At 43.5% G+C, this 26,607-nt stretch overlaps 1 long non-coding RNA gene across 1 annotated transcript; it reads left to right on the top strand.

The window, feature by feature from the left end:
• Positions 1-8,056: 8,056 nt before the first annotated feature.
• Positions 8,057-25,535, top strand: LOC142921668 (uncharacterized). The gene is made up of 3 exons (XR_012939612.1): positions 8,057-8,544; positions 8,982-9,050; positions 17,958-25,535. It is a non-coding gene; the product is annotated as an uncharacterized LOC142921668 (long non-coding RNA).
• Positions 25,536-26,607: the final 1,072 nt, after the last annotated feature.

The raw sequence follows: 26,607 nt of genomic DNA, 5'->3' as shown, positions 1-26,607 counted from the left end.
CGGGTCCAAGCAAGAACATCTGCTGGACTACATAGTGACGGACCAGCGAATGCGAGCCCATGTCCTTGACACCAGGACCTACCGTGGAGCTGATCTGCCCTCTGACCATCGACTAGTCATCTGTAAGATGCGCCTGCCATTCTTCCACTCCGGTGGTGGGTGTACACCCAGGACCCCATTCCAACCTAAAGTGGCCTGGTCTCAGTTATCTGATGAAAGTTGCAAGCGAGAATTTCATCATCGCTTGCGGCTGGGATTGGCATCGTCCCCGACTCCTCCTGATGTCGAGGGTAAATGGGCGAGGTTTAGGACTGTGACTCATGCAGCTGCAATGGCTGCTTTGGGTACGCGGTCCAGACCTCCCCAGACACCCTGGATGACAGAGGAGTTGTTCAGGATGGTTGAGAAAAAGCGACAGGCCCACTGTCATCGGCTACAGAATCCCACGTCAGAGAATGAGGAGGCTTACCGCAGCCTTCGCTCGGAGGTTCGGAGAGCCGTGAGGCGCTGCAAGGATGGGTGGTGGTCGCGGGTTGCTGAGGAGATGGAGTCTGCCTCAGTGGCCCGTGATCACAAATCGCTATTTAACTCCATCAAAAAAGTAACCTGCAGCGCCACACCTATTACCATCATTAGGGGAAAAAACGGTGATCCAATTTCCGACCCCCAGGAACAGGTTCGCAGATTTGCTGAGCATTTCAGTGAGGTCCTGGGGGAGGGAAAATCCCACAGCCAGGAAAACATCGTGGCACAAAGTGAGGATGACCCTGCTGAGGCTGCGGTGCCTCAAATATTGGATGAAGTCACCCCCTGTGAGTGGCTGGCTGAGGTGCCATCTGCTGAGGAAGTATTGAAGGCGATCCGGAGTCTGAGACCAGGAAAGGCAGCGGGCAGAGATGATCTCCCAAGCGAAATGCTGAGGGAGGGTGGCGTTTGTGCACAGACTGCCCTATATGACATCATAACAACAGTCTGGACCACTGGACGGGTTCCGCAGGATTGGAAGGATGCCCTGGTGGTCCCCCTTTTTAAGAAGGGGGACCGCACAGACTGTAACAACTACAGGGGCATCTCACTCCTCAGTGTGCCGGGAAAGGTCCTGGCAAGGATTATTCAGCATCGCCTTGCCAGGCACGCTGAGGAGAGGCTTGCGGAGCCCCAATGCGGTTTCAGGAAAGGGCGGTCCTGCACAGATGCCATATTTTCTGTCCGTCTGCTACAGCAGAGGTGTAGGGAATTCCAACAAGACCTACATCTCTGCTTTATTGACCTGGTCAAGGCCTATGATACCATCAGTAGGCCTGGGCTCTGGGTCGTTCTTCGTGCTTTTGGAGTACCTGACCCTCTGCTCACGATCATTAAGGACCTTCATGATGGTGAGCGGGCCCGGGTAAAACTACGTGGCCGGGAGTCAGAGCCATTCCCTGTACACCTTGGGGTGCGACAGGGATGTCCTCTGGCTCCCACATTATTTAACATCTATTTTGACCACGTAGTTCGTGAAGCCTTCAATAGCTGTACCGGGGGAATCTCCATATGGTACAGATATAATGGGAGGCTAATCGATGCCCGGGTGCGGTCAAGGGATGGCTCCCTATTGCTCAACCACGTTATGTATGCTGATGACTTGGTAATAGCTGCTCAGTCAGAGGAGGAGTTGGAGACGCTGCTGCTGAGACTGGAGCGTGCCACTAAGAGGTGGGGCCTTACCATCAGCCCCACCAAAACTAAGCACCTGCCTGGGTATTTTGTACCATCGGACACTCCGCCCCCACGGCTCCCAATCGGTGATGGGGCAGTTGTGGGGAGAGTGGAGAGTTTCCCATACCTGGGCAGTGTGCTTATGACTGGCTCCAGTTTAACAGCAGAGGTCTCACTCCGAATCAGTCGAGCGGCAATATCTTTTCATCGGTTGCGTAACGCTGTGTGGAAGCTACCTGGTCTGTCGCTCCGCACTAAGCTTCAGGTCTTCTCGGCCACGGTCATTCCCTCCCTTCTCTACGCTTGCGAAACGTGGACCCCCCTAATGGAACATCTTCGCCGGTTAGAAACATTTAGGCTGACCTGCCTACGATCCATCCTGGGTTTAACCAGACTGGATTGTGTGAGGAGCTCACAAATCCTTGAAAGATCTGGGCAGGGTCCCATCGGTGAGCTCCTCCGGCAGGCAAGGCTGCGATGGCTGGGTCATGTAGCCCGCATGCCCAGCCACCGCATGCCGAAACAGCTTTTGTTTGGCCGGATTGAGGGGGCTAAGCGGGCGCGGCACGGGCTAGAGAAGAGATGGAGTGATGTGGTACAGGAGGACGTGGAGCTGAGTGGACTTGCCGATGACTGGTACCAGCGGTGTCAAGATCGGCCTCTGTGGAGGAGGCTCGTGAAGGATGCTACTGGGCAGTTGGAGGCAGTCGCCCTCCAACAACAACGGAGGGCGGAGGAGCGACGCTCACAACAGCGAGCGGAGCGCCGGGTGGCTAAAGCACAGCAGGTTGGCACAGTAGGGGGCACAGGTGGTGCATCAGCCAGTCATCTCAGTCAGTCGACCCGTGGCACCTGGGTCTGCCCCGTGACCTCCTGCCAGCGGGCGTTCGACACTTCACGTGGCCTCAGGGTGCACATAGCCTGGCACAAGCGTCGTGGTGACGTCACCGCCACTTAGTGGCGAATGGCGGTTGTTGTTGTTGTACACTGTATATATACACTGTGTTCCCTGTGTGTGTACACTGTGTATACTGTATGTATAGTGTGTGTGTACACTGTGTGTGTGCAATGTGTACATTGTGTGTGTACACTGTATGTACACTGTGTGTACAGTGTGTATACACTGTGTGTGTACAGTGTGTGTACATTGTGTGTGTACACTGTGTGTGCACACTGTGTGTGTACACTGTATGTACAGTTTGTGTCCGCATTGAACCGAACCCCCGGCAAGGCCATCTACTTAATGACGAGAGAAAATTCACGCGAAATGTCCTTTTCAATGAAGTCTTCCAGATGAAAATTGATACAAGCTTTTAATGAAGAAATAAAATCATCTAATTCAAAACACAACACAATTCAAAGATGTTTCATTTTAAAACTTCAAAACGGAGCAAGGGGTGCTTGTGTGAATTCGTCCTTTGTGTGCAAATGTTGTGACTTTCCTGGCATGAAGGCCGTCAATGTGTTGGACCCTTATTGGTGCACAGCGTCTCAACAACAGCAGTGGGGTTTGCTTCAACCGATAGGTAACGAACATCCAGACGTCAATCAGCAGGGTGCATTTATAGTCCCAGTTAGACAAAATCTACATCAACACGTAAGACAAAACTACAATTCGTGTTGTAGAGAATGTACCTCCTCCTATACGTGTAACTTTCAAGTGGTATGCCTTGTAACTGATGAATGATCCGAGCGTGCTACCTATTTCAAAGACAATGAGTTGCTCCAGATGCTTCGTGGAACACAAAAACACCGTTTGACCTGTATCACAAGAACAACGGGTCCCACCTGAGTTCTCTGTACAGGTTACTTTCAAATACACACACACACTTTGTCCTAACATCACTTATTCAATGTTTGACCCTTACAGATCAAATGTTACAAGTATGCACAAAACCAGACAAGTATACATTCTAAATTATTGACAGGCATATTAACAAAATTGGATTACTGCAGTGAAATATACTGCATCACGTTACATCGTATTAACAAACTTTTAAAAAAATGCACAGTCTGCTTCACAGTGTATGTAAAACATACTATTGTGTCATTCAAAACGAGTAGGCCATTGCATGCTGGCGTCTGAGTGAAAATGTAGCAAATTCTAAACATTACCTACAAAGTACACAACTGAGATGACACATCAATCATCGCCCCTTACTGACAGGCTCCTGTCCACATGCAGGCCGGTGCAGGGCCACCACCTTGTGCCACACAGGGGCAGCTGCTACTTGGGGATGCTCTTCGAGTGTTTCAGACGAGGTACAACACAAAACTCCGAGTTGCTGAGGTGGTTAAGCAAGCACCATGAATGCTTGGGAGCTTATTGGCTCTTGCTCCTGGTTAGAGATCTACCCAACCCACGGGCCCACAAAGACTGGCCGCCCTTACTCTGCAGGATGAACCTAAGAAATGAGTGTTCAACTTCACGTTCTAATCATTAAAGGCCTGTGACAAAGGTGCATCTATTGTAGCGACATCGTCTTTGGCTTACACATCTACCGGGTCTCCACTTGACTTTGTATTGTCTAGGAGCAAGTCCACCCACACCTCCACTTCCACAAACTGCTGGGAGTTGCCTCGCTCTGCCTCAGTCAGAATTCTCCTCCTGCTTCACGATGTGAAGGTCCCATTTTGGAGTTGAATCTTCATCTTCACATTTTACCTTCACTTCTTCGCTCATCACTTCTTCACATTTCACCATCACCTCTTCATATTTCACCTTCACCTCTTCATATTTCACCTTTATACCTTAAAAGTGTCTAAGCTAGGATTTTCGTCCGGTTCTTGTTTCATGAGGGATGGGCTCATTGCGGCACTTTGACTTTCACAAGCTGATTTCAGACTCAACTCCTTGTGGATCTTCTGATGCTTCTGTGTTCTCTGGTGTACTTGAAGATTTGATGAATGTGCAAATGCCTTCCCGCACACACTGCACTTGAAGGGTTTCTCTCCCGTGTGTGTTCTCTGGTGTACTTTAAGATGTGGTGACTGTGCAAACGCTTTCCCGCACAGAGTGCACTTGAAGGGTTTCTCTCCCGTGTGTGTTCTTTGGTGTATTACAAGATTACATGAATCTGAAAATGTCTTCCCACACACACTGCACTTGAAGGGTTTCTCTCCCGTGTGTGTTCTCTGGTGTTTTTTAAGAGATGACCGTGAAAATGCCTTCCCACACACACTGCACTGGAAGGGTTTCTCTCCCGTGTGCGTTCTCTGGTGTAATACGAGATTATATGACTGTGTAAACGCCATCCCACACACACTGCACCTGAAGGGTTTCTCTCCCGTGTGTGTTCTCTGGTGTGTTTTAAGAGCAGATGAATCTGAAAATGTCCTCCCACACACACTGCACTTGAAGGGTTTCTCTCCCGTGTGTGTTCTCTGGTGTACTTTAAGATGTGGTGACTGTGCAAACGCCTTCCCGCACAGAGTGCACCGGAAGGGTTTCTCTCCCGTGTGTGTTCTCTGGTGGGTCTGAAGAACTGATGGCCATGCAAATGCCTTGTTACACACAGTACATTTGAAGGGTTTCTCTCCTGTGCGAGTTCTCTGGTGCCGTGTCAAATTTCCAGTCCGGTCCGTGCTGTATGCACGCTGGTCGCATTGCTGACTTGTCGTACCGAGCTGCGCTGACTGCCTTTGCTCCATCAGAACAATTCTGCAGAGGAAGCGTCAGCTGCAGACAGAAAAAAATAATATCCACACCATCTACACGTCAGGTACAGAGGAATGCACACGTAACTTACACGTCTATACTTATTAATATATGCATGATGTAGTGAAAAAGTTTCCCAAATTAATCAGATTTGATGAATCTGCAAACGCCTTCCCGCACAGAGTGCACCTGAAGGGTTTCTCTCCACGGGCTGCTATGGCACACAATGATAGGGCAAATGTCATTAATATGCCTGGAAGCCCTCGTATCTTCAAAATGAATATTAACCCAAAACTCTAAGCACACAATTTCGGCTGACTATAAAAGGAATATTTACGAAAGCTAAATTCAGCTGACATAGCAAAGGGTGTTGAAAACAATACTATTTCTATTCTTAGTTTTTTCGGTAACCATAACTCAAACGGTCGTTTGAGTTATGGTCTCAAACGGTCGTTTGAGTTATGGTCGAAACGTCGTGAGAATTTTTTGTTTTATATATATTTTATTATTTTGTTGTTTCCCTTCAACGTGACTTTACCGAAAAAACTAAGAATATGAATTACTGCAGTCACGAAAGCTTTAAATCAAAATTTAATACTATTTCTGTTATGCAGAAATGCATTAATTAATTTTCGATTTAAAGCTTTCGTGACTGCAATGATTCATCTTCTTTGGTTCTTTCGGTAAAGTCACGTAGAATGATAATAAAATAATAAATTGATAAAATAAAATAACACAATAATATTCTCACGACGTTTCGGCCACAACACAAGCGGCCTTCATCAGGTGAAGGGGGCGAGACTGTCTGGTAGGACAGCGCTGGAGTGAAAGAGCCACGTTCAGATACGGCCTTTAAGCTGTGTGAGAGGAACAAAGCTGAAATTTGAGGGCGCTTTGTTCCTCTCACACAGCTTAAAGGGCGTATCTGAACGTGGCTCTTTCACTCCAGCGCTGTCCTACCAGACAGTCTAGCCCCCTTCACCTGATGAAGGCCGCTTGTGTTGTGGCCGAAACGTCGTGAGAATATTATTGTGTTATTTTATTTTATCAATTTATTATTTTATTATCATTCTACGTGACTTTACCGAAAGAACCAAAGAAGCATTAATTAATGTTCAATCGCAACTTAGAGGTGTGAATCCAGGCTCAGATGTCCTTGAATGCTGGGTTGAACAGTTCTGACTTCAGCTGAATGTGTGTGCTGTGTTCACCTCCTGTTTCCATTCTTATAAATAGTTCCAGAGGAAAACAAAATAAACTATTGCTTTGATATAACCTCCGTGTGCAATAGAGTTAATAGACTTTACTGCAAACACAAACTTGACACTGTCACACACTGCCATGAGTAAACAGGTGGTGGTGTGACCAGCACCATGCCTGGCCACCTTCATCTGCTCAGCATTAATTCTTCCTCACTCCACCAAGTAATGAATCGAGGATCAATCAACATAGCCGAGGCTATCCGTGTCTCTGTCTCTCTCTCCCCGTGGTGAAGGTGTTCCCCTCCACACATTCAGAGTCAACAGCGGCACGCGCTTAGCGTCTTTGACCGATAGATACATTGACACACGTATTGTTGGTTCTTTCAGTAAAGTCACGTAGATAGAAAATAAAAATAACAGATTAAATTTAATAAGATAAAGACCACTTGTGTTGCGATCGAAACCTCGTGGGTTTTTTGCTTTATTTTCAATTTTTCATTTAATTTTATTGTTATTTTTATTTTATTTTCTATCTACGTGACTTTACCGAAAGAACCAAGAATATTAATTCCTGCAGTCACCAAAATTTTAAGTCAAAACATTCACACACGTTGACAAAGCCTCACCTTGTGTTGTTGTGGGCAGGTCGCTTCTGATAACAAGAGCGGTATAGCAGCTCAAGCGGGCTTGGCCTGCTAACAAAAGAAAATAAAAACTGCGTGAATATTTACAATAAAACAAAGTTACAAAGTGGCGAGCCGGGTGAAGACAAATTAAACTTAAGCGAGATAATTAAAGTGAACGCAATCAGACGAGGGCAGGAGGCAAGGCCCTGCGTGGCTAGGCCCTGCGTTGTAAAGTTCCAACCTGGACATCGATTCCCGTGCTCGCTGCTACTCAACTGACATCCCTACGAGAGAGAGAGAGGTTCTACCTTGGTAAACAACAACAACTACCACGACCACCACAACCACCACCACCACAACGATGAGAATTTCTCACCTCGGATTTCAGTGCAAGCGGGCACACGGTAGCTTCCTGTTACCTCGCGGCAGCAGGAAGTAGTATGACGTCACTTCCCTCCCACAAGCGGCTCTGTAACTGAATAAATTATATTCTTAGTTTTTTCGGTAAAGTCACGTTGAAGAGAAACAACAAAATAACAAAATATATATAAAACAATAAAAAATTCTCACGACGTTTCGACCATAACTCAAACGGTCATCATCAGGTGTGTCAGTTTGCATAAATTTATTTTGAAAACGGCATATTTATTTATTTATATATATAAAAAATAACGTTTGCGTTATAAACACGGTAGGACCAACACCTCGGCCGTAGCAGATCATTGTTCTAATTCAGTAGGCTCACATGCCATTGACTTTTCCAAGACGGAGGTTCTTTGTAAGCCATCTGGCTTCCATGAGAGATTCGTTCATGAGGCTATCCACATATACAAGCACAGAGACAATTTCAACCGAGAAGATGGATTCTATCTTAGCAATCATTGGAAAGATTTGATAAATCATTTCAGTTCTTGATTGATTGTTCACGCTTACAGTGGCTTTCAGACAGCATACATAAAAACAAATTTCGTCTCCCCCCTCCTCTTTTCAAAAAATAGATGGACTAGTCCTGGGCAAACTGCCAATCGTTGCGCGTGACGCAAACGTTATTTTTTATATATATATAAATAAATAAATATGCCGTTTTCAAAATACATTTATGCAAACCGACACACCTGATGATGACCGTTTGAGTTATGGTCGAAACGTCGTGAGAATTTTTTATTGTTTTATATATATTTTGTTGTTTCTCTTCAACGTGACTTTACCGAAAAAACTAAGAATATAATTTATTCAGTTGTAGAGGCTCATTGTGAGAGGAGAGCAATGTCTCCCGGAAGTGACGTCATGTCACCTGCTGCCGCGTGACGTCGCGAGGTAACAGGGAGTTGCCTCCGCCCGTGCACTGACATCTGAGGTGAGAAATTCGCATCGCGGTTGTGGTGGTGGTGGTTGTTGTGGTAGTTGTTGTTGTTTACCAACGTAGAGCTTCTCTCTCTCGTAGGGATGTCAATTGAGTAGCAGCGAGCATGGGAATCGATGTCCAGGTTGTAACTTTACAACGCAGGGCCTAGCCACGCGGGGCCTTGCCTCCTGCCCTCGCCTGATTGCATTCACTTTAATTATCTCGCTTAATATTTTTTTATTTTTTTATTGTTTTTTATATATATATTTTGTTGTTTCTCTTCAACGTGACTTTACCGAAAAAACTAAGAATATGAATTACTGCAGTCACGAAAGCTTTAAATAAAAATTTATCTCGCTTAAGTTTAATTTGTCTTCACCCGGCTAGCCACTTTGTAACTTTGTTTTATTGTAAATATTAACGCAGTTTTAATTTTCTTTTGTTACCAGGCCAAGCCCGCTTGAGCTGCTATACCGCTCTAGTTTTCAGAAACGACCTGCCCACAACAACAACACAAGGTGAGGCTTTCAATTTAAAGCTTTCGTGACTGCAGGGATTCATCTTCATGGTTCTTTCGGTAAAGTCACCACCACGTAGAATGGAATAAAGTAATACAAATAAAAATGAAACAAAAAAATACAATTCTCACGACGTTTCGGCCACAACACAAGTAGCCTTCGTCAGGTGAAGGAACAGAACTGTCGGGACGACAGCGCTTCAATGAACGCTGCTAAGATTCGTAGCGTCTTTTAAGCTAGGTGGGAGAAGTGAAGCGCCTTGGCAAAGGAGTTTACACATCAAACAGGGTAATTTAGCATTGAAATAGCTGAGGGATTAGCTTGTGACTGGTCACAGAAATAGCTATGTTAAAGTCAAAGTTTACATATCAACAGAGGCATTTAGTATATGGACGCTGAAGGGCTGCAACTACCCAACTATCATAATAAATGTACTCAATATATTATTTAATAAGCTCAGCTATTAACACAAAGCAACTGGGTATACACTACACTATATAATGAATACCATATAGTAAACCAATAAAAAACTTATCAATAAACTCTATATACTCTCTAATCAGCTCAGACACCAACAATAAGTCGTTATATATCACAATGCCATATGGCGAAAAAATGGGTGGAATCTTACCCTCAACTTTAGCACCACGGATAGCTACGCGCCCCGTTCAGACGGACGAGTCCATCCATGCTCGGAACGGAGGAGGGGGGAGAAATGATCTCTGTGCTTGTGTATGTGGATGGCCTCATGAACGAATCTCTCATGGTAGCCGGTTGGCTTGCAAAGACCCTCCGTCTTGGAGAAGTCAATGCCATGTGAGCCCACTGAATTATAACAGTGATCTGCCACGGAAGAGGAGTTCGTCCTACCGTGTTTCAAGTCTGCTTTATGTTCGCGGATGCGGTCCGAGATATGTCGTTTGGTTTCTCCAATGTAGCTGCTACCACAGAGGCACTTTAGTTTGTAAACACCCGGGTACTGTATGTCTGGAACAGCATCTTTTACACATGGAACCAGATCACGGATTTTATGTACTGTGTTGAATCGAACCTGGATCTTGTGTTTATTCAGGATTTTTTATATCTTTTTAGTAATCTCCTGCAATGTAGGGTAAGGTGATGGTTTTGAGTGGCTCCTCAGGATCCTTCTTCATGACTGGAGTGATGGCTTTGCGGATTGTGTAGTCGGAGTAACCATTAGCCCTGAGAGCCTGGTGTACGTGCTTGAGTTTACTGGCAATGTGTTCCTGGTTGGAAATGCATTGGGCTCTATGGTATAGAGCAGGGGTCGGGAACCTTTTTGACTAAGAGAGCCATGAAAGCAAAAAATTTGGAAATTTATTTCAGTGAGAGCCATATAATATATTTTAAAAGTGAATTCAACTAAATGTCAGTATAATAAGCCTCTGAATTTATTCTTTTAAATAATGTTGTTATAACACTCACCATTAATGCGACTTCTGGTGCTGCATGGATTTGCTGATGTCTTTGTAGTCGGGTTGGTACTTGGTGAGGTTAAGCTTCATGCAAGCGTTGAGGGTTTCATCCGTTAAACGTGATCGTAGGTTGGACTTGATGTTTTTAAGATGTGAGAATGACTGCTCACATGCATACGTAGATCCAAACATGGTCAATACAGCAATACTCACACGCTGCAGTGTGTGGTATGTGACAGGAAGCGCGTTCCAAGTTTTGAGAATCAGATGGTCTTCGGGTTGGAGTTTTTTCATTTCTGTCCACATGTGCTTGCTCGCCAACTCCGCTTTCTGTCGTGTGATTCTTTCCAAATCTTCATTCAGTGACTTGAACTTATTCACCCACATGTCTGAGGCCTTCAGGTCAGCCACTTCTGCTTCAAAATCTCTGACGGAGACACCAGGGATGTAATTCAGGTCGGCTGTGTTCAGTGAACACTCGTTTGGATGGGTGATGAACTTAAAAAGACGAGTGTGCTCACGAAATTCTCCAAAGCGTGCTTTGAAGGACTGTAGGAGACTGGATGTGCAGCCAGCTAGCTGGTGGAGATCAAGGTTTTGAATGGGCTCACTTGCTGTGCATGCATCTTTAAATTGGCTCAGTTTTTCAAAATGTAGTAAACGACCTGTTTCAAGATCCGTGATGAAAAGCTCCAGCTTGTTTTCAAAAGCAAATACAGCTTGTTGAAGGGATAACACTGTATTTCCAATGCCTTGCATTTTCACGTTGAGCTGGTTCAGATGTTCAGTCAGATCTACGAGATAGTAAAACTTGAGGAGCCACTCGGTGTCGGCTAGCTCAGGATGCCCGACGCCTTTCATTTCAAGGAAAGTCCGGATTTCGTTCAGGCAAGCCGCAAAACGGCTAAGCACCTTCCCTCTTGACAACCAACGCACATTGCTGTGCAAAAGCAGACCAGGATAGTTATTTACAACTTCATCCAGCAGTGTTTTAAACTGGCGATCATTTAAGGCTTGGGCAACAATAAAGTTGATCACACGAATGACCAGCGACATCACTTCGCCAAACTGCCTGTCACACATCTGAGCACAAAGTGCCTCCTGGTGTATAATGCAATGGAAACTTAGGATGGGTCTATTTTCATGTTCACGGAGAAGCGCCACAAATCCTTTGTTTTTCCCCACCATACACGGAGCACCATCAGTACACACTGAGAGAAGTTTATCCATAGGTAGACTTTTTTCTTGAGCAAACTCCATGAAAGACTTGAATAAATCCTCACCTCTTGTGGACCCTTTTAATGGCAGAACAGCAAGACTTTCTTCGCGCAGTGTGTCACCAACAGCATATCTTGCAATCACGCTGAACTGCGACAAATGGCTCACGTCTGTTGACTCATCCAAAGCCAGAGAAAAGAACGGCGCTGCATTTATGTCCTTCACTTGCGTTTCCTCCACTTTGTTTGCCATCACGATGGTACGATCATGAACAGTTCTTGCCGACAGAGGCATGTCTTGTATCCGTTTGATTATCTTGTCTTTGTTCGGAAGATCATCAAAAAGTTCATTGGCTACATCCAGCATGAACGTTTTAGCATACTCGCCATCTGTGAATGGTTTTCCGTTCCTCACTATTGCTAAAGAACCAGCAAAGCTAGCCGAATTATAGTCACCTTGCCGGGTCCATACGCGGAGTTGCTGCTGACTAGCTTGCACCCTGCTCAGAAGCTCTTGGCACGCTTTCTTTCTGCTGTCTCCCGCAGGGTATTTTGATGCAAAGGTAGCGTGGCGCGTGTCGAAGTGCCGCTTTACATTCGACCGTTTCAACGATGTAATTTTGTCATTGCAAATTAGACACACCGCAGAACCCGCTCTCTCCACAAAGGCGAATTCTTCGGTCCATTCGTCCTGAAATGTACGATACTCGTCGTCTTTTTTTCTTTTCGCCATCTTCTTCGTCGAAGGGTTAGCTTTGAGCTAATGACCGAGCAGACGCAGTCTCAGACTGATTCAAAAGGGGGCGTTTACCTGTTTTACCCAGCAACGGCAAACGTAGGCCAGTATCATCCAATTAAAATAATGGACAATTGCTCCTGCAGCCCTGAACAGGACATGCGCAGTGAAAAATCGATGGATGGATTAAAACAAGTGAGAATATTTTGTTTTATCTGCGAGCCATATGCAATCATCAAAAGAGCCACATCTGGCTCGCGAGCCATAGGTTCCCGACCCCTGGTATAGAGTCTTGATGAGGGAGTTCTTCTGGGATGGATGGTGGTGGGAATCCGGTTTCAAGTAAGCATCTGTATGAGTAGCTTTCCTGTAGACAGAGTGGCTCATTGAACCATCAGGTCTCCTTTTAATTAAGACATCCAAAATGGTAGCTTGCCATCTTTTTTGACCTCCATGGTAAATCTGATGGCTGGGTGTATGGAATTGATGTGGTCGCGGAATTGGTCTAGAGCAGGCTGGCCATGTGGCCAAATGACAAAAGTGTCATCCACGTACCTCTTCCATAAGGTCGGGCATAGAGTGGCAGTCTGGATGGCGTCAGCTTCATTTCCATGAATACGTTGGCTACAACCGGAGACAGGGGGGAGCCCATTGGGGTGCCCTCAGTCTGTTTGTAGAAAGTTCCATTCCAGGTGAAGTATGTGTTGGTTAAGCAATGTCTCACCAGGGGGGGTACATCAGTATGCAGTCCTTGATGAACCAAGTCTTCAATGATTGCGATGGTGTCAGGTACCGGAACTTTGGTGAACAAGGACACCACATCAAAACTGACAAGCAGGTCGTCTGGGGACAGGGAAATGCCTTTGATTGTCGATACCAGGTGAATAGAATTTAGTACCGCAGAGGTGGTTTTTCCATTGAAAGGTCGCAGTATATCAGCAAGAAAACGTGCCAGTTTATAGGTGGGGGAGTTGATAGTAGAGACGATAAGACGAAGGGTGTATCTTCTTTGTGTATCTTTGGACGGCCATATAATCTTGGTGGTCTGGCAGCAGAGGGTTTCAACGAGAACTGTTTGGTCTGATCAATTAATGCTGTTGAATCAGAGATGATTTTGTTCGTTTTGGTAACCAGGCTGTTGGTGGGATCTCTTTTTATTTTTGTATAGCTGCCATCGTTGAGTAGTTCTTGAATTTTGTTGTTATATTCTGTTTTGTCCATGATGACAGTGACATTGCCCTTGTCGGCTGAGAGGATGACAATATCATCTCTCTTTTTTAATTGAGATTATTCAAAGCGTTCATCTTTGCTGATGTTGCTTGGTGGCATCTTAGCGTTTTTGAGGGTTGCAGCGATTTCAGATCTTGCTACGTCTGCAGAGATGTGACTCAAGCCCTTGAGTGCAACGTCTACATGGGCAATGATATCATTAACTGGGATGTGTCTCGGTGTGACAGCAAAGTTTAGACCTTTAGCTAAAACGGATTTCAGGCCATCAGAAATGGAACTGTTACTGCGATTAATACGACTTTGTTAACGTCTATCTTTTCGGTGTGTGGATCTGATTTTTTGTTGGAGGGGTGATTGAATTTGGAAATCAAATTTTCCTATATTTTGTCGACATAGTGGCAGCTGAAGAGGCACTCATATTGTCTACATGTTCCCAATCCGATGTAGACATTTTTGCTGTCAATGTTAAGTGTGATTTGTAGAGTGTCTTGTCTAACTGATCGAGTTCGGTGCGTGTAAGTCTGATTTTTTCTGAGATAAGAGCGAAGCTGGTTCTAGCTGGAATTCGTTTTGCATTGACAGAAGTTGCAGCAGCAGAGGTTAGTGTAAATGCGGTTGGTATTACCTTAGAGTCGCGGCATTTCTTCAGAAAGGTGAGAGACTAGATTAGTTGAGCTTTGTTGTCCCGGAGTTTGTTGAATGATCTTAAGGTTGTGTGGAATCCCTCCCCGTAGAGGCGGTTAAATTTCGATTTAAAGCTTTCGTGACTGCAAGGATTCATCTTCTTTGGTTCTTTCGGTAAAATCACATAGAATGAGAATAAAATAATAAAATAAAATAAGACAATCAAATTCTCACGACGTTTCGGCCACAATACAAGTAGCCTTCTTCAGGTGAAGGAACAAAACTGTCGGGACGACAGAGCTTCATTGAACGCTGCTAAGATTCGTAGCGTCTTTTTAAGCTGGTTGAGAGAAGTGAGGCACCTTGACCAAGGGGTTTACATATCAAACAGGAGAATTTATCATTGAAACAGCTGAGGGATTAGCTTGTGACTGGTCAAAGAAATAGCTATGTTAAAGTCAAAGCCTACACATCCACAGAGGCACCTAGTACAAATCAAACAGGAGAATTTAGCATTGAAAAAGCTGAGGGATTAGCTTGTGACTGGTCACAGAAATAGCTATGTTAAAGTCTACGCAACAAAAGGATTAACTCCGTTTATATTGCACACACACAGTGACCCATCTCCCTCTCCCTACACACAACAAATGACGGACTTTTGTCATCTGGCCACATGGCCAGCCTGCTCTAGACCAATTCCTCGACCACATCAATTCCATACACCCAGCCATCAGATTTACCATGGAGGTTGAAAAAGATGGCAAGCTACCCTTTTTGGATGTCTTAATTAAAAGGAGACCTGATGTTTCAATGAGCCACTCTGTCTACAGGAAAGCTACCCATACAGATGCTTACTTGAAACCGGATTCCCACCACCATCCAGCCCAGAAGAACTCCCTCATCAAGACTCTATACCATAGAGCCCAATGCATTTCCTACCAGGAACACATTGCCAGTGAACTCAAGCACGTACACCAGGCTCTCAGGGCTAATGGTTACTCCGACTACACAATCAGCAAAGCCGTCACTCCAGTCATGAAGAAGGATCCTCTTGAGGAGCCACTCAAAACCATCACCTTACCCTACATTGCAGGGGTCACTAAAAAGATCTCCAAAATCCTGAATTAACACAAGATCCAGGTCTGATTCAACACAGTACATAAAATCCGTGATCTGGTTCCATCTGTAAAAGATGCTGTTCCAGACATACAGTACCCGGGTGTTTACAAACTAAAGTACCTCTGTGGTAGCAGCTACATTGGAGAATCCAAACGACATATCTCGGACCGCATCCGCGAACATAAAGCAGACTTGAAACACGGTAGGACGAACTCCTCTGCCGTGGCAAATCACTGTTATAATTCAGTGGGCTCACATGACATTGACTTCTCCAAGACGGAGGTTCTTTGCAAGCCAACCGGCTACCATGAGAGACTCATTCATGAGGCCATCCACATATACATGCACAGAGACAATTTCAACCGAGAAGATGGATTCTGGCTTAGTAACCATTGGAAAGATGTTTTAAACCATTTCGGCTCTTAATTAATTGTATTTTACGGTGACCTTCAGACCGCAGCTCTTTTGCTGGCACACCACGGTTAATGGTATGGTTTATAACATGGAGTATAACAGCGCATCGTGGCTGTTTCTCTCCCCCCTCCTCCGTTCCGAGCATGGATGGACTCGTCCGTCTGAACGGGGCTCGTCGCTGTTCGTGGTGCTGACGTTGAGGGGAAGAAACCGCCACCCAATTTTTCGCCATATAGCATTGTGATATATAACGACTTATTGTTGTTGGCTCAGCTGATTGGAGAGTATATAGAGTCTATTGATAACATTGAGGTAGTTTATATTTTAGTTTTTTATTGGTTTACTATATAGTATTCATTATATAGTGTAGTGTATACCCAGTTGCTTTGTGTTAATAGCTCAGCTTATTGAAGAATATATTGAGTACATTTATTATATTGATGTAATTTCGACTTAGTTTTTTCATATTGGTTTACTGTATGATAGTTGGGTAGTTGCAGCCCTTTAGCATCCATATACTACATGCCTCTGTTGATATGTAAACTTTGACTTTAACATAGCTGTTTCTGTGACCAGTCACAAGCTAATCCCTCAGCTATTTCAACGCGCTTCACTTCTCTCACCTAGCTTAAAAGACGCTACAAATCTTAGCAGCGTTCATTGAAGCGCTGTTGTCCCGACAGTTCTGTTCCTTCACGTGAAGAAGGCTACTTGTGTTGTGGCCGAAACGTCATGAGAATTTTATTTTATTTGATTATGTTTTATTTGTATGACTTTGTTTCCATTCTATGTGACTTTACCGAAAGAACCAAGAAGAAGGTGAGGCTTGTCAACAGCGTGGTGGTGTTCACTCTAGACGCGTGGCGGTGTTCACTCTAGACGCGTGGCGGTGTTCACTCTAGACGCGTGGCGGTGTTCACTCTAGACGCGTGGCGGTGTTCACTCTAGACATGTGGCGGTGTTCACTATAGACGCATGGCGGTGTTCACTCGACGTGTGGCGGTGTTCACTCTAGACGCGTGGCGGTGTTCACTCTAGACGTGTGGCGGTGTTCACTCTAGACGTGTGGCGATGTTCATTCTCTACATGTAGAGGGGAAACCGGGGGATCGGGAAGGAAATCCACACGAGGAGAGAGAGAGACATGCAGCCTCGGCTGTGTTGTATTGATCCTCAATTAACTGCTTGGTGGAGTGAGGAAGCATTAATACTAAGCAGGTGAAGGTGGCCAGGCGTGGGTGTGGACACACCACCACCTGTGAACCATGCCAGAGTGTGACACTGGTGGAGCCAGTGGGGGTGGGGGGGCATTCATGTTCTTGGCTCTTTCGGTGGAGTCGCGTTGGGGGGAAGCAATAAAATAACAGAATATATGTTTTGTTGTTTCCCTTCGGCGTGGCTTTGCCGAGGGAGCTAAGAATATGAATGCACATTACAATTCCTTATAGGGGAAACACATGCTAATTTACGGATTACTAACATAGCATATAATCACTAACACACATTACAACTAATTACTAATCTACAACTCATTACTAATCATAACCATTGACTGATTACTAATCGATTATATAATTACAATACCCCCCCTCCGCCTCTAATCACTGCACCTGATATGAGTTAAATGATGACGTCACCCTGCTGCTCTATATAAAACCGGGAGCAAGCGAGGGCTTTACCATTCTGGCGAATTGCCCGATGATGCTGGATGTATTTACCAGCAAAACGTCGTACTCAAACTGTAAATGTTGTGGATTCACTCTTCAACACACCGGTGGGCTATAGTAGTGAACTATTTGTCTTTTGTCAACGTGACACTTTTTTTGCTGATTGGCCATGTCGGGTGGTGGAGGGTTATGACACATTTATAAATAACGCGATCTAACCCGAAAACCTTTATTATGAATATTGGTCGCGAAAGCCTACGTGTTAAACTGTGCCATAACATCCCGTGTGATGAATTTGGGTCACTTTTCCACTATATCATGAATATATGAATAAGTATAGACGTGTAAGTCACCGGTTACTGTGTATATATGCTTTCCTCTGTGCATCGATACTGACGTGTAGATGGTGTGGATATTATTTTTTTCTGTCTGCAGCTGATGCTTCCTCTGACGCTTCCTCTGCAGAATTGGTCTGATGGAGCAAAGGCACTCGGCGCAGCTCAGTACTACAAGGCAACATTGCGACCGGTGTGCATACAGCACGGATCGTACTTGAAATTTGACACGGCACAAGAGAACTCACACAGGAGAGAAACCCTTCAAGTGCAATGTGTGTGGGAAGGCGTTTGCACATTCATCTGCCCTTGTAACACACCAGAGAACACACACGAGAGAGAAACCCTTCAAGTGCAGTGTTTGTGGGAAAGCATTTTTACAGTCATCTGCTCTTGTAATACACCAGAGAACACACACGGGAGATAAACCCTTCAGGTGGACTCTGTGTAGGAAGGCGTTTGCACAGTCACCACATCTTAAAGTACACCAGAAAACACACAAGCATCAGAAGATCCACAAGGAGTGGAGTCTGAAATCGGCTTGTGAAAGTCAAAGTGCCGCCATGAGCCCATCCCTCATGAAACAAGAACCGGAAGAAAATCCCAGCTTGGACACTATTAAAGGTATCGAGGTGAAATGTGAAGGAGTGATGGTGAAGAGCGAAGAAGTGAAGGTAAAATGTGAAGATGAAGATTCAACTCCAAAATGGAACCTTCACATCGATGGAGGCAACATGAAGCAGGAGGAGAATTCTAACTGTGAGGCAGAGCGAGGCAACTCCCAGCAGTTTGTGGAAATGTGGGTGGACTTACTCCTAGACAATACAGAGTCAAGTGGATACCCGGTAGATGTGTAAGCCAGAGACGATGTCGCTACAATAGATGCACCTTTGTGTCTTATCACTCGCTCTAGAAGTGTCTTATCACTCGCTCTAGAAGTGTCTTGTCACTCACTCTAAGTGTCTTATCACTCACTCTAGAAGTGTCTTATCACTCTAGAAGTGTCTTATCACTCACTCTAGAAGTGTCTTATCACTCACTCTAGAAGCGTCTTATCACTCACTGTAGAAGTGTCTTATCACTCGCTCTAGAAGTGTCTTATCACTCACTCTAGAAGTGTTTTATCACTCGCTCTAGAAGTGTCTGATCACTCACTCTAAGTGTCTTATCACTCACTCTAGAAGTGTCTTATCACTCTAGAAGTGTCTTATCACTCACTCTAGAAGTGTCTTATCACTCACTCTAGAAGTGTCTTGTCACTCACTCTAGAAGTGTCTTATCACTCACTCTAGAAGTGTCTTATCACTCACTCTAGAAGTGTTTTATCACTCACTCTAGAAGTGTCTTATCACTCAATCTAGAAGTGTATTATCACTCACTCTAGAAGTGTCTTATCACTCTAGAAGTGTCTTATCACTCACTCTAGAAGTGTCTTATCACTCACTCTAGAAGTGTTTTATCACTCACTCTAGAAGTGTCTTATCACTCAATCTAGAAGTGTATTATCACTCACTCTAGAAGTGTCTTATCACTCTAGAAGTGTCTTATCACTCACTCTAGAAGTGTCTTATCACTCACTTTAGAAGTGTCTTATCACTCACTCTAGAAGTGTCTTATCACTCACTCTAGAAGTGTCTTATCACTCACTTTAGAAGTGTCTTATCACTCACTCTAGAAGTGTCTTATCACTCACTCTAGAAGTGTCTTATCACTCACTCTAGAAGTGTCTTATCACTCACTTTAGAAGTGTCTTATCACTCACTCTAGAAGTGTCTTATCACTCACTCTAGAAGTGTCTTATCACTCTAGAAGTGTCTTATCACTCACTCTAGAAGTGTCTTATCACTCAATCTAGAAGTGTCTTATCACTCACTCTAGAAGTGTCTTATCACTCACTCTAGAAGTGTCTTATCACTCACTCTAGAAGTGTCTTATCACTCACTTTAGAAGTGTCTTATCACTCACTCTAGAAGTGTCTTATCACTCACTCTAGAAGTGTCTTATCACTCTAGAAGTGTCTTATCACTCACTCTAGAAGTGTCTTATCACTCAATCTAGAAGTGTCTTATCACTCACTCTAGAAGTGTCTTATCACTCACTCTAGAAGTGTCTTATCACTCACTTTAGAAGTGTCTTATCACTCACTCTAGAAGTGTCTTATCACTCACTCTAGAAGTGTCTTATCACTCACTTTAGAAGTGTCTTATCACTCACTCTAGAAGTGTCTTATCACTCACTCTAGAAGTGTCTTATCACTCACTCTAGAAGTGTCTTATCACTCACTTTAGAAGTGTCTTATCACTCACTCTAGAAGTGTCTTATCACTCACTCTAGAAGTGTCTTATCACTCTAGAAGTGTCTTATCACTCACTCTAGAAGTGTCTTATCACTCAATCTAGAAGTGTCTTATCACTCACTCTAGAAGTGTCTTATCACTCACTCTAGAAGTGTCTTATCACTCACTCTAGAAGTGTCTTATCACTCACTTTAGAAGTGTCTTATCACTCACTCTAGAAGTGTCTTATCACTCACTCTAGAAGTGTCTTATCACTCTAGAAGTGTCTTATCACTCACTCTAGAAGTGTCTTATCACTCAATCTAGAAGTGTCTTATCACTCACTCTAGAAGTGTCTTATCACTCACTCTAGAAGTGTCTTATCACTCACTCTAGAAGTGTCTTATCCCTCACTCTAGAAGTGTCTTATCACTCACTTTAGAAGTGTCTTATCACTCACTCTAGAAGTGTCTTATCACTCACTCTAGAAGTGTCTTATCACTCTAAGTGTCTTATCACTCACTCTAGAAGTGTCTTATCACTCACTCTAGAAGTGTCTTATCACTCACTCTAGAAGTGTCTTATCACTCACTCTAGAAGTGTCTTATCACTTACTTTAGAAGTGTCATATCACTCACTCTAGAAGTGTCTGATCACTCACTCTAGAAGTGTCTTATCACTCACTCTAGAAGTGTCTTATCACTCACTTTAGAAGTGTCTTATCACTCACTCTAGAAGTGTCTTATCACTCACTCTAGAAGTGTCTTATCACTCTAAGTGTCTTATCACTCACTCTAGAAGTGTCTTATCACTCACTCTAGAAGTGTCTTATCACTCACTCTAGAAGTGTCTTATCACTCTAGAAGTGTCTTATCACTCACTCTAGAAGTGTCTTATCACTCACTTTAGAAGTGTCTTATCACTCACTCTAGAAGTGTCTTATCACTCACTCTAGAAGTGTCTTATCACTCACTCTAGAAGTGTCTTATCACTCACTTTAGAAGTGTCTTATCACTCACTCTAGAAGTGTCTTATCACTCACTCTAGAAGTGTCTTATCACTCTAGAAGTGTCTTATCACTCACTCTAGAAGTGTCTTATCACTCAATCTAGAAGTGTCTTATCACTCACTCTAGAAGTGTCTTATCACTCACTCTAGAAGTGTCTTATCACTCACTCTAGAAGTGTCTTATCACTCACTTTAGAAGTGTCTTATCACTCACTCTAGAAGTGTCTTATCACTCACTCTAGAAGTGTCTTATCACTCTAGAAGTGTCTTATCACTCACTCTAGAAGTGTCTTATCACTCAATCTAGAAGTGTCTTATCACTCACTCTAGAAGTGTCTTATCACTCACTCTAGAAGTGTCTTATCACTCACTCTAGAAGTGTCTTATCCCTCACTCTAGAAGTGTCTTATCACTCACTTTAGAAGTGTCTTATCACTCACTCTAGAAGTGTCTTATCACTCACTCTAGAAGTGTCTTATCACTCACTCTAGAAGTGTCTTATCACTCACTCTAGAAGTGTCTTATCACTTACTTTAGAAGTGTCATATCACTCACTCTAGAAGTGTCTGATCACTCACTCTAGAAGTGTCTTATCACTCACTCTAGAAGTGTCTTATCACTCACTTTAGAAGTGTCTTATCACTCACTCTAGAAGTGTCTTATCACTCACTCTAGAAGTGTCTTATCACTCTAAGTGTCTTATCACTCACTCTAGAAGTGTCTTATCACTCACTCTAGAAGTGTCTTATCACTCACTCTAGAAGTGTCTTATCACTCTAGAAGTGTCTTATCACTCACTCTAGAAGTGTCTTATCACTCACTTTAGAAGTGTCTTATCACTCACTCTAGAAGTGTCTTATCACTCACTCTAGAAGTGTCTTATCACTCACTCTAGAAGTGTCTTATCACTCACTTTAGAAGTGTCTTATCACTCACTCTAGAAGTGTCTTATCACTCACTCTAGAAGTGTCTTATCACTCTAGAAGTGTCTTATCACTCACTCTAGAAGTGTCTTATCACTCAATCTAGAAGTGTCTTATCACTCACTCTAGAAGTGTCTTATCACTCACTCTAGAAGTGTCTTATCACTCACTCTAGAAGTGTCTTATCACTCACTTTAGAAGTGTTTTATCACTCACTCTAGAAGTGTCTTATCACTCACTCTAGAAGTGTCTTATCACTCTAGAAGTGTCTTATCACTCACTCTAGAAGTGTCTTATCACTCAATCTAGAAGTGTCTTATCACTCACTCTAGAAGTGTCTTATCACTCACTCTAGAAGTGTCTTATCACTCACTCTAGAAGTGTCTTATCCCTCACTCTAGAAGTGTCTTATCACTCACTTTAGAAGTGTCTTATCACTCACTCTAGAAGTGTCTTATCACTCACTCTAGAAGTGTCTTATCACTCACTCTAGAAGTGTCTTATCACTCACTCTAGAAGTGTCTTATCACTCACTCTAGAAGTGTCTTATCACTTACTTTAGAAGTGTCATATCACTCACTCTAGAAGTGTCTGATCACTCACTCTAGAAGTGTCTTATCACTCACTCTAGAAGTGTCTTATCACTCACTTTAGAAGTGTCTTATCACTCACTCTAGAAGTGTCTTATCACTCACTCTAGAAGTGTCTTATCACTCTAAGTGTCTTATCACTCACTCTAGAAGTGTCTTATCACTCACTCTAGAAGTGTCTTATCACTCACTCTAGAAGTGTCTTATCACTCACTCTAGAAGTGTCTTATCACTCACTCTAGAAGTGTCTTATCACTCACTTTAGAAGTGTCTTATCACTCACTCTAGAAGTGTCTTATCACTCACTCTAGAAGTGTCTGATCACTCACTCTAGAAGTGTCTTATCACTCACTCTAGAAGTGTCTTATCACTCACTTTAGAAGTGTCTTATCACTCACTCTAGAAGTGTCTTATCACTCACTCTAGAAGTGTCTTATCACTCACTCTAGAAGTGTCTTATCACTCAATCTAGAAGTGTCTTATCACTCACTCTAGAAGTGTCTTATCACTCTAAAAGTGTCTTATCACTCACTCTAGAAGTGTCTTATCACTCACTCTAGAAGTGTCTTATCACTCACTCTAGAAGTGTCTGATCACTCACTCTAGAAGTGTCTTATCACTCACTCTAGAAGTGTCTTATCACTCACTCTAGAAGTGTCTTATCACTCTAGAAGTGTCTTATCACTCACTCTAGAAGTGTCTTATCACTCACTCTAGAAGTGTCTTATCACTCACTCTAGAAGTGTCTTATCACTCAATCTAGAAGTGTCTTATCACTCACTCTAGAAGTGTCTTATCACTCTAAAAGTGTCTTATCACTCACTCTAGAAGTGTCTTATCACTCACTCTAGAAGTGTCTAAATACGATGCTTAGCAATTATAAAAAAAAGAATTCGTCAAAAAGTGGTCTTAAAATAAAAAATGTAACAGCGACATTTCAAGCAATGGCCTTTATTCAAAGAGCATGGGTCACAGAGGGGATAATACAAGTTGAATACCGCATTCTACACGATGGGGCCTTGATTAGAATCATATTTTTTAATGTTTTCTGCTGACCAGTTTTTAATTGGTATATGAATAGTTAGCAAATCGGTGCTATTGGGAAACAGAAAACTTTTCAACAATCAAAAAGTACAAAATTGAATAACAAGTAAAATACCGTAAAAATATGTTCAGTTAAATGACAATAATCTTTCATTTAAGTACAACTTAATGCCTCAGAAAATCAAAGCGCCATGGGTCAAATTTCAACTGAAACATTCGAAGAACATATTCTTAGTTATTTCGGTAAAGTCACGTTAAAGGGAAACAACAAAATAATAAATTATATATAAAACAAAAAAATTCGTCTCCCCCCTCCTCTTTTCAGAACATAGATGGACTAGTCCTAAATAAACTGCCAAATCGCTGCGCGTGGCGCTAACGTTTTTTTATTATAAATAAATAAATGCACCGTTTAAAAATAAATTAATGCAAACCAACACACCTGAAGACGACCGTTTGTGTTATGGTCGAAACGTCATGAGAATTTTTTATTGTTTTATATATAATTTATTATTTTGTTGTTTCCCTTTAATGTGACTTTACCGAAATAACTAAGAATATGAATTACTGCAGTCACGAAAGCTTTAAATCAAAATTTTATTCGAAGAACATCTCCAGATTAAAAAAAGAAAGTATTTATTTAACACATCCCATCGGTCGTACAGAGGGCATTTGGCTCAAGCCCAGGCAAACTCTAGGCCGGTTTCGACATTGAGTCTCACATCAGCCAGAATCAGCCTCGTCTGAACCAGAGGGTCAACTGTCAGATGTTTAGAGTCTAGGACTCTTTCTCTTACACGTGGGTTCCTTGGTCGACGAAAAAAAGAGTATACAGGGTGTGAAAAAATTTTTTCCCGATTTGAAATCGCTATATCTCTGCAACCACGAAACTGCCCCATGAAAGAAAATCTTACCGCTTGAAATGGCGGGGCATAAAGGTTCAAATGATTACCGCTAGATGCTTCTCCGAGTGCACAAACAGCCCCTAGCCTCAGTCATTTGCAAGACACACTGCCTCCAATGTTGGATAGGTCGCACGGGACCCCAAGACTTGGCGCTACACTCTTGGCCCCAAAGATCCCCAGACATCACACCCTGCGACTTTTTCTTGTGGGGATACGTCAAAGACCGTCTTTTTGTGCCACCATTAGCGACTAATATGGATGACCCTTAACAGAATCACGGCAGCGGTGACTTCAGTGGAAGAAGACACTTTGAGAGGCATTTGGGACGAATTCAACTATCATCTCGATGTTGTCCCTACAGCAGGTGGAGGGCACATAGCGCATTTATAAAATGGTTAGTAAAACTTGATAACTCATTAAACCGTTTGTAATTTCAAAGGAGTATATTTCATGATGGCAATATGTTACAATTACAATGTTGCCATCGTGAAATATACTGCTTTGAAATTGGGTCCATCTTTTTGAAACACCCTGTATAATACACTACGCAAAAGAATCATCACATCAGTGTACAATCGGTGCATTTTACCGCGGTCATGATGAAGTCAAAATTCTACACCTGGACTTACTTCCACTCAACAGCTTACGCGTGATATCATTTCCCTTCGGGCGAAATGACGTCTTTGCTCGCTCGCGTTTCGTAACGTCATCATTGGGCCCTTTACCAAGGCGGGAAAGTTTCGTCGGGCAGGGCGTTAACGTCGTCGGCGTCGTTATCAGCGTTATAATTACACCACGTCGCCTCTTGTCACGGTTTGGTGTCGTTATTGATACCAGCATGGTCTACTTTCAAGTGTTACGCTGCTGCGCGTGCGGAACTTTCCAAGTTCATCAGGCGAGTGATGCGTGCGCCTGCTTGCGGACGAACCACTTTTAATTAAACCATCAACACATTTGATGTGATATGAATATGGGCCGTCGCCCGAAACGTCGCCTGGCATATATTTTTTTCTGTTAAGGCTGCAGTGATATTGATGAATGCATTGAGTTTTAGTTTCTGTTGTCCTTGTGCACCGCTGCCAACGTAGAAGCAGTATCGCCAAATTACTTGTTTACATGCCGTATTGTCGTATATGTAATTGAAAGGCTTGCATGGGCCACCACGCCTGGCTAGGATAAAACCTTCCTGTCCATGGTTGATAGGTTAATCCAATGATGATGATGATGGCAATGGCTGCAAAGCCATCCGGCACAACTTGCGTACCGGGAACGAACCCCACTGAGCTGCAATACGGCTCACCCCGCAAGGTGGGTCCCCATGTGGTCGTTGATGGCTTTTTGAATAATTGTCATGTCTCGCTGTCATCCAATGTTTTTTTTATGACTGGCAAATAAGTAACTCGCGTCATAATTTGGCGATACAGCGTTCGTTGGCAGTGGTGCGCAACTAGCACAGTGCATAAGGACATCCTATGTGCTATGAAGCACATACAGTCCTAGAGACGTGGCCTCGCTCCACCTCCGGCCACGCCCCCACTTCGGTCTCTCAAGACAGAACCAGAGCCAGCATCACATGTCCTCCGGGGCCCCCGTTTCCGGGCCCCCTTTACTCCCCTGAGTTGGCACATGCCCTCACCCTCTCTGCGACGGGACCCTGCTCCGTAGGGGCCTGCTTATCCGGCACGTCTTCGTCGGCTCCCTCGAGAGGTACGTGCACACACCATTACCATTTGTAGTTGCAGTCGGCATATACGCCGTAGAGACGCCATTTACGTCTCTATATCACCCCCCCCCCCCCTTATGAAACTCAGCCGTCTTGGCTGACCGACATAAAACCAATGTAATGTGTGGGCCTCCAACCTAGAATGCAACAAGGGAACAATACAACAACATATTCTTGGTTCTTTCAGTAAAGTCACGTAGAAGGGAAACAAAAATATAATATAAAATATATTTTTATTATTTCGGTAAAGTCACGTAGAAGGGAAACAAAATATAAAAATATAAAATATATTTTTATTTTATTGTTTCCCTT

The sequence above is a fragment of the Petromyzon marinus genome, unplaced genomic scaffold (assembly GCF_048934315.1).
Source record: "Petromyzon marinus isolate PM22_M1 ecotype Great Lakes invasive population unplaced genomic scaffold, UKy_Petmar_22M1.pri1.0 PM_G_Scaffold_83, whole genome shotgun sequence".
In the NCBI taxonomy this organism is placed as follows: domain Eukaryota; kingdom Metazoa; phylum Chordata; class Hyperoartia; order Petromyzontiformes; family Petromyzontidae; genus Petromyzon; species Petromyzon marinus.
Note: the sequence above shows the minus strand (reverse complement) of the source record. Positions and strands in the feature narration are given on the sequence as shown.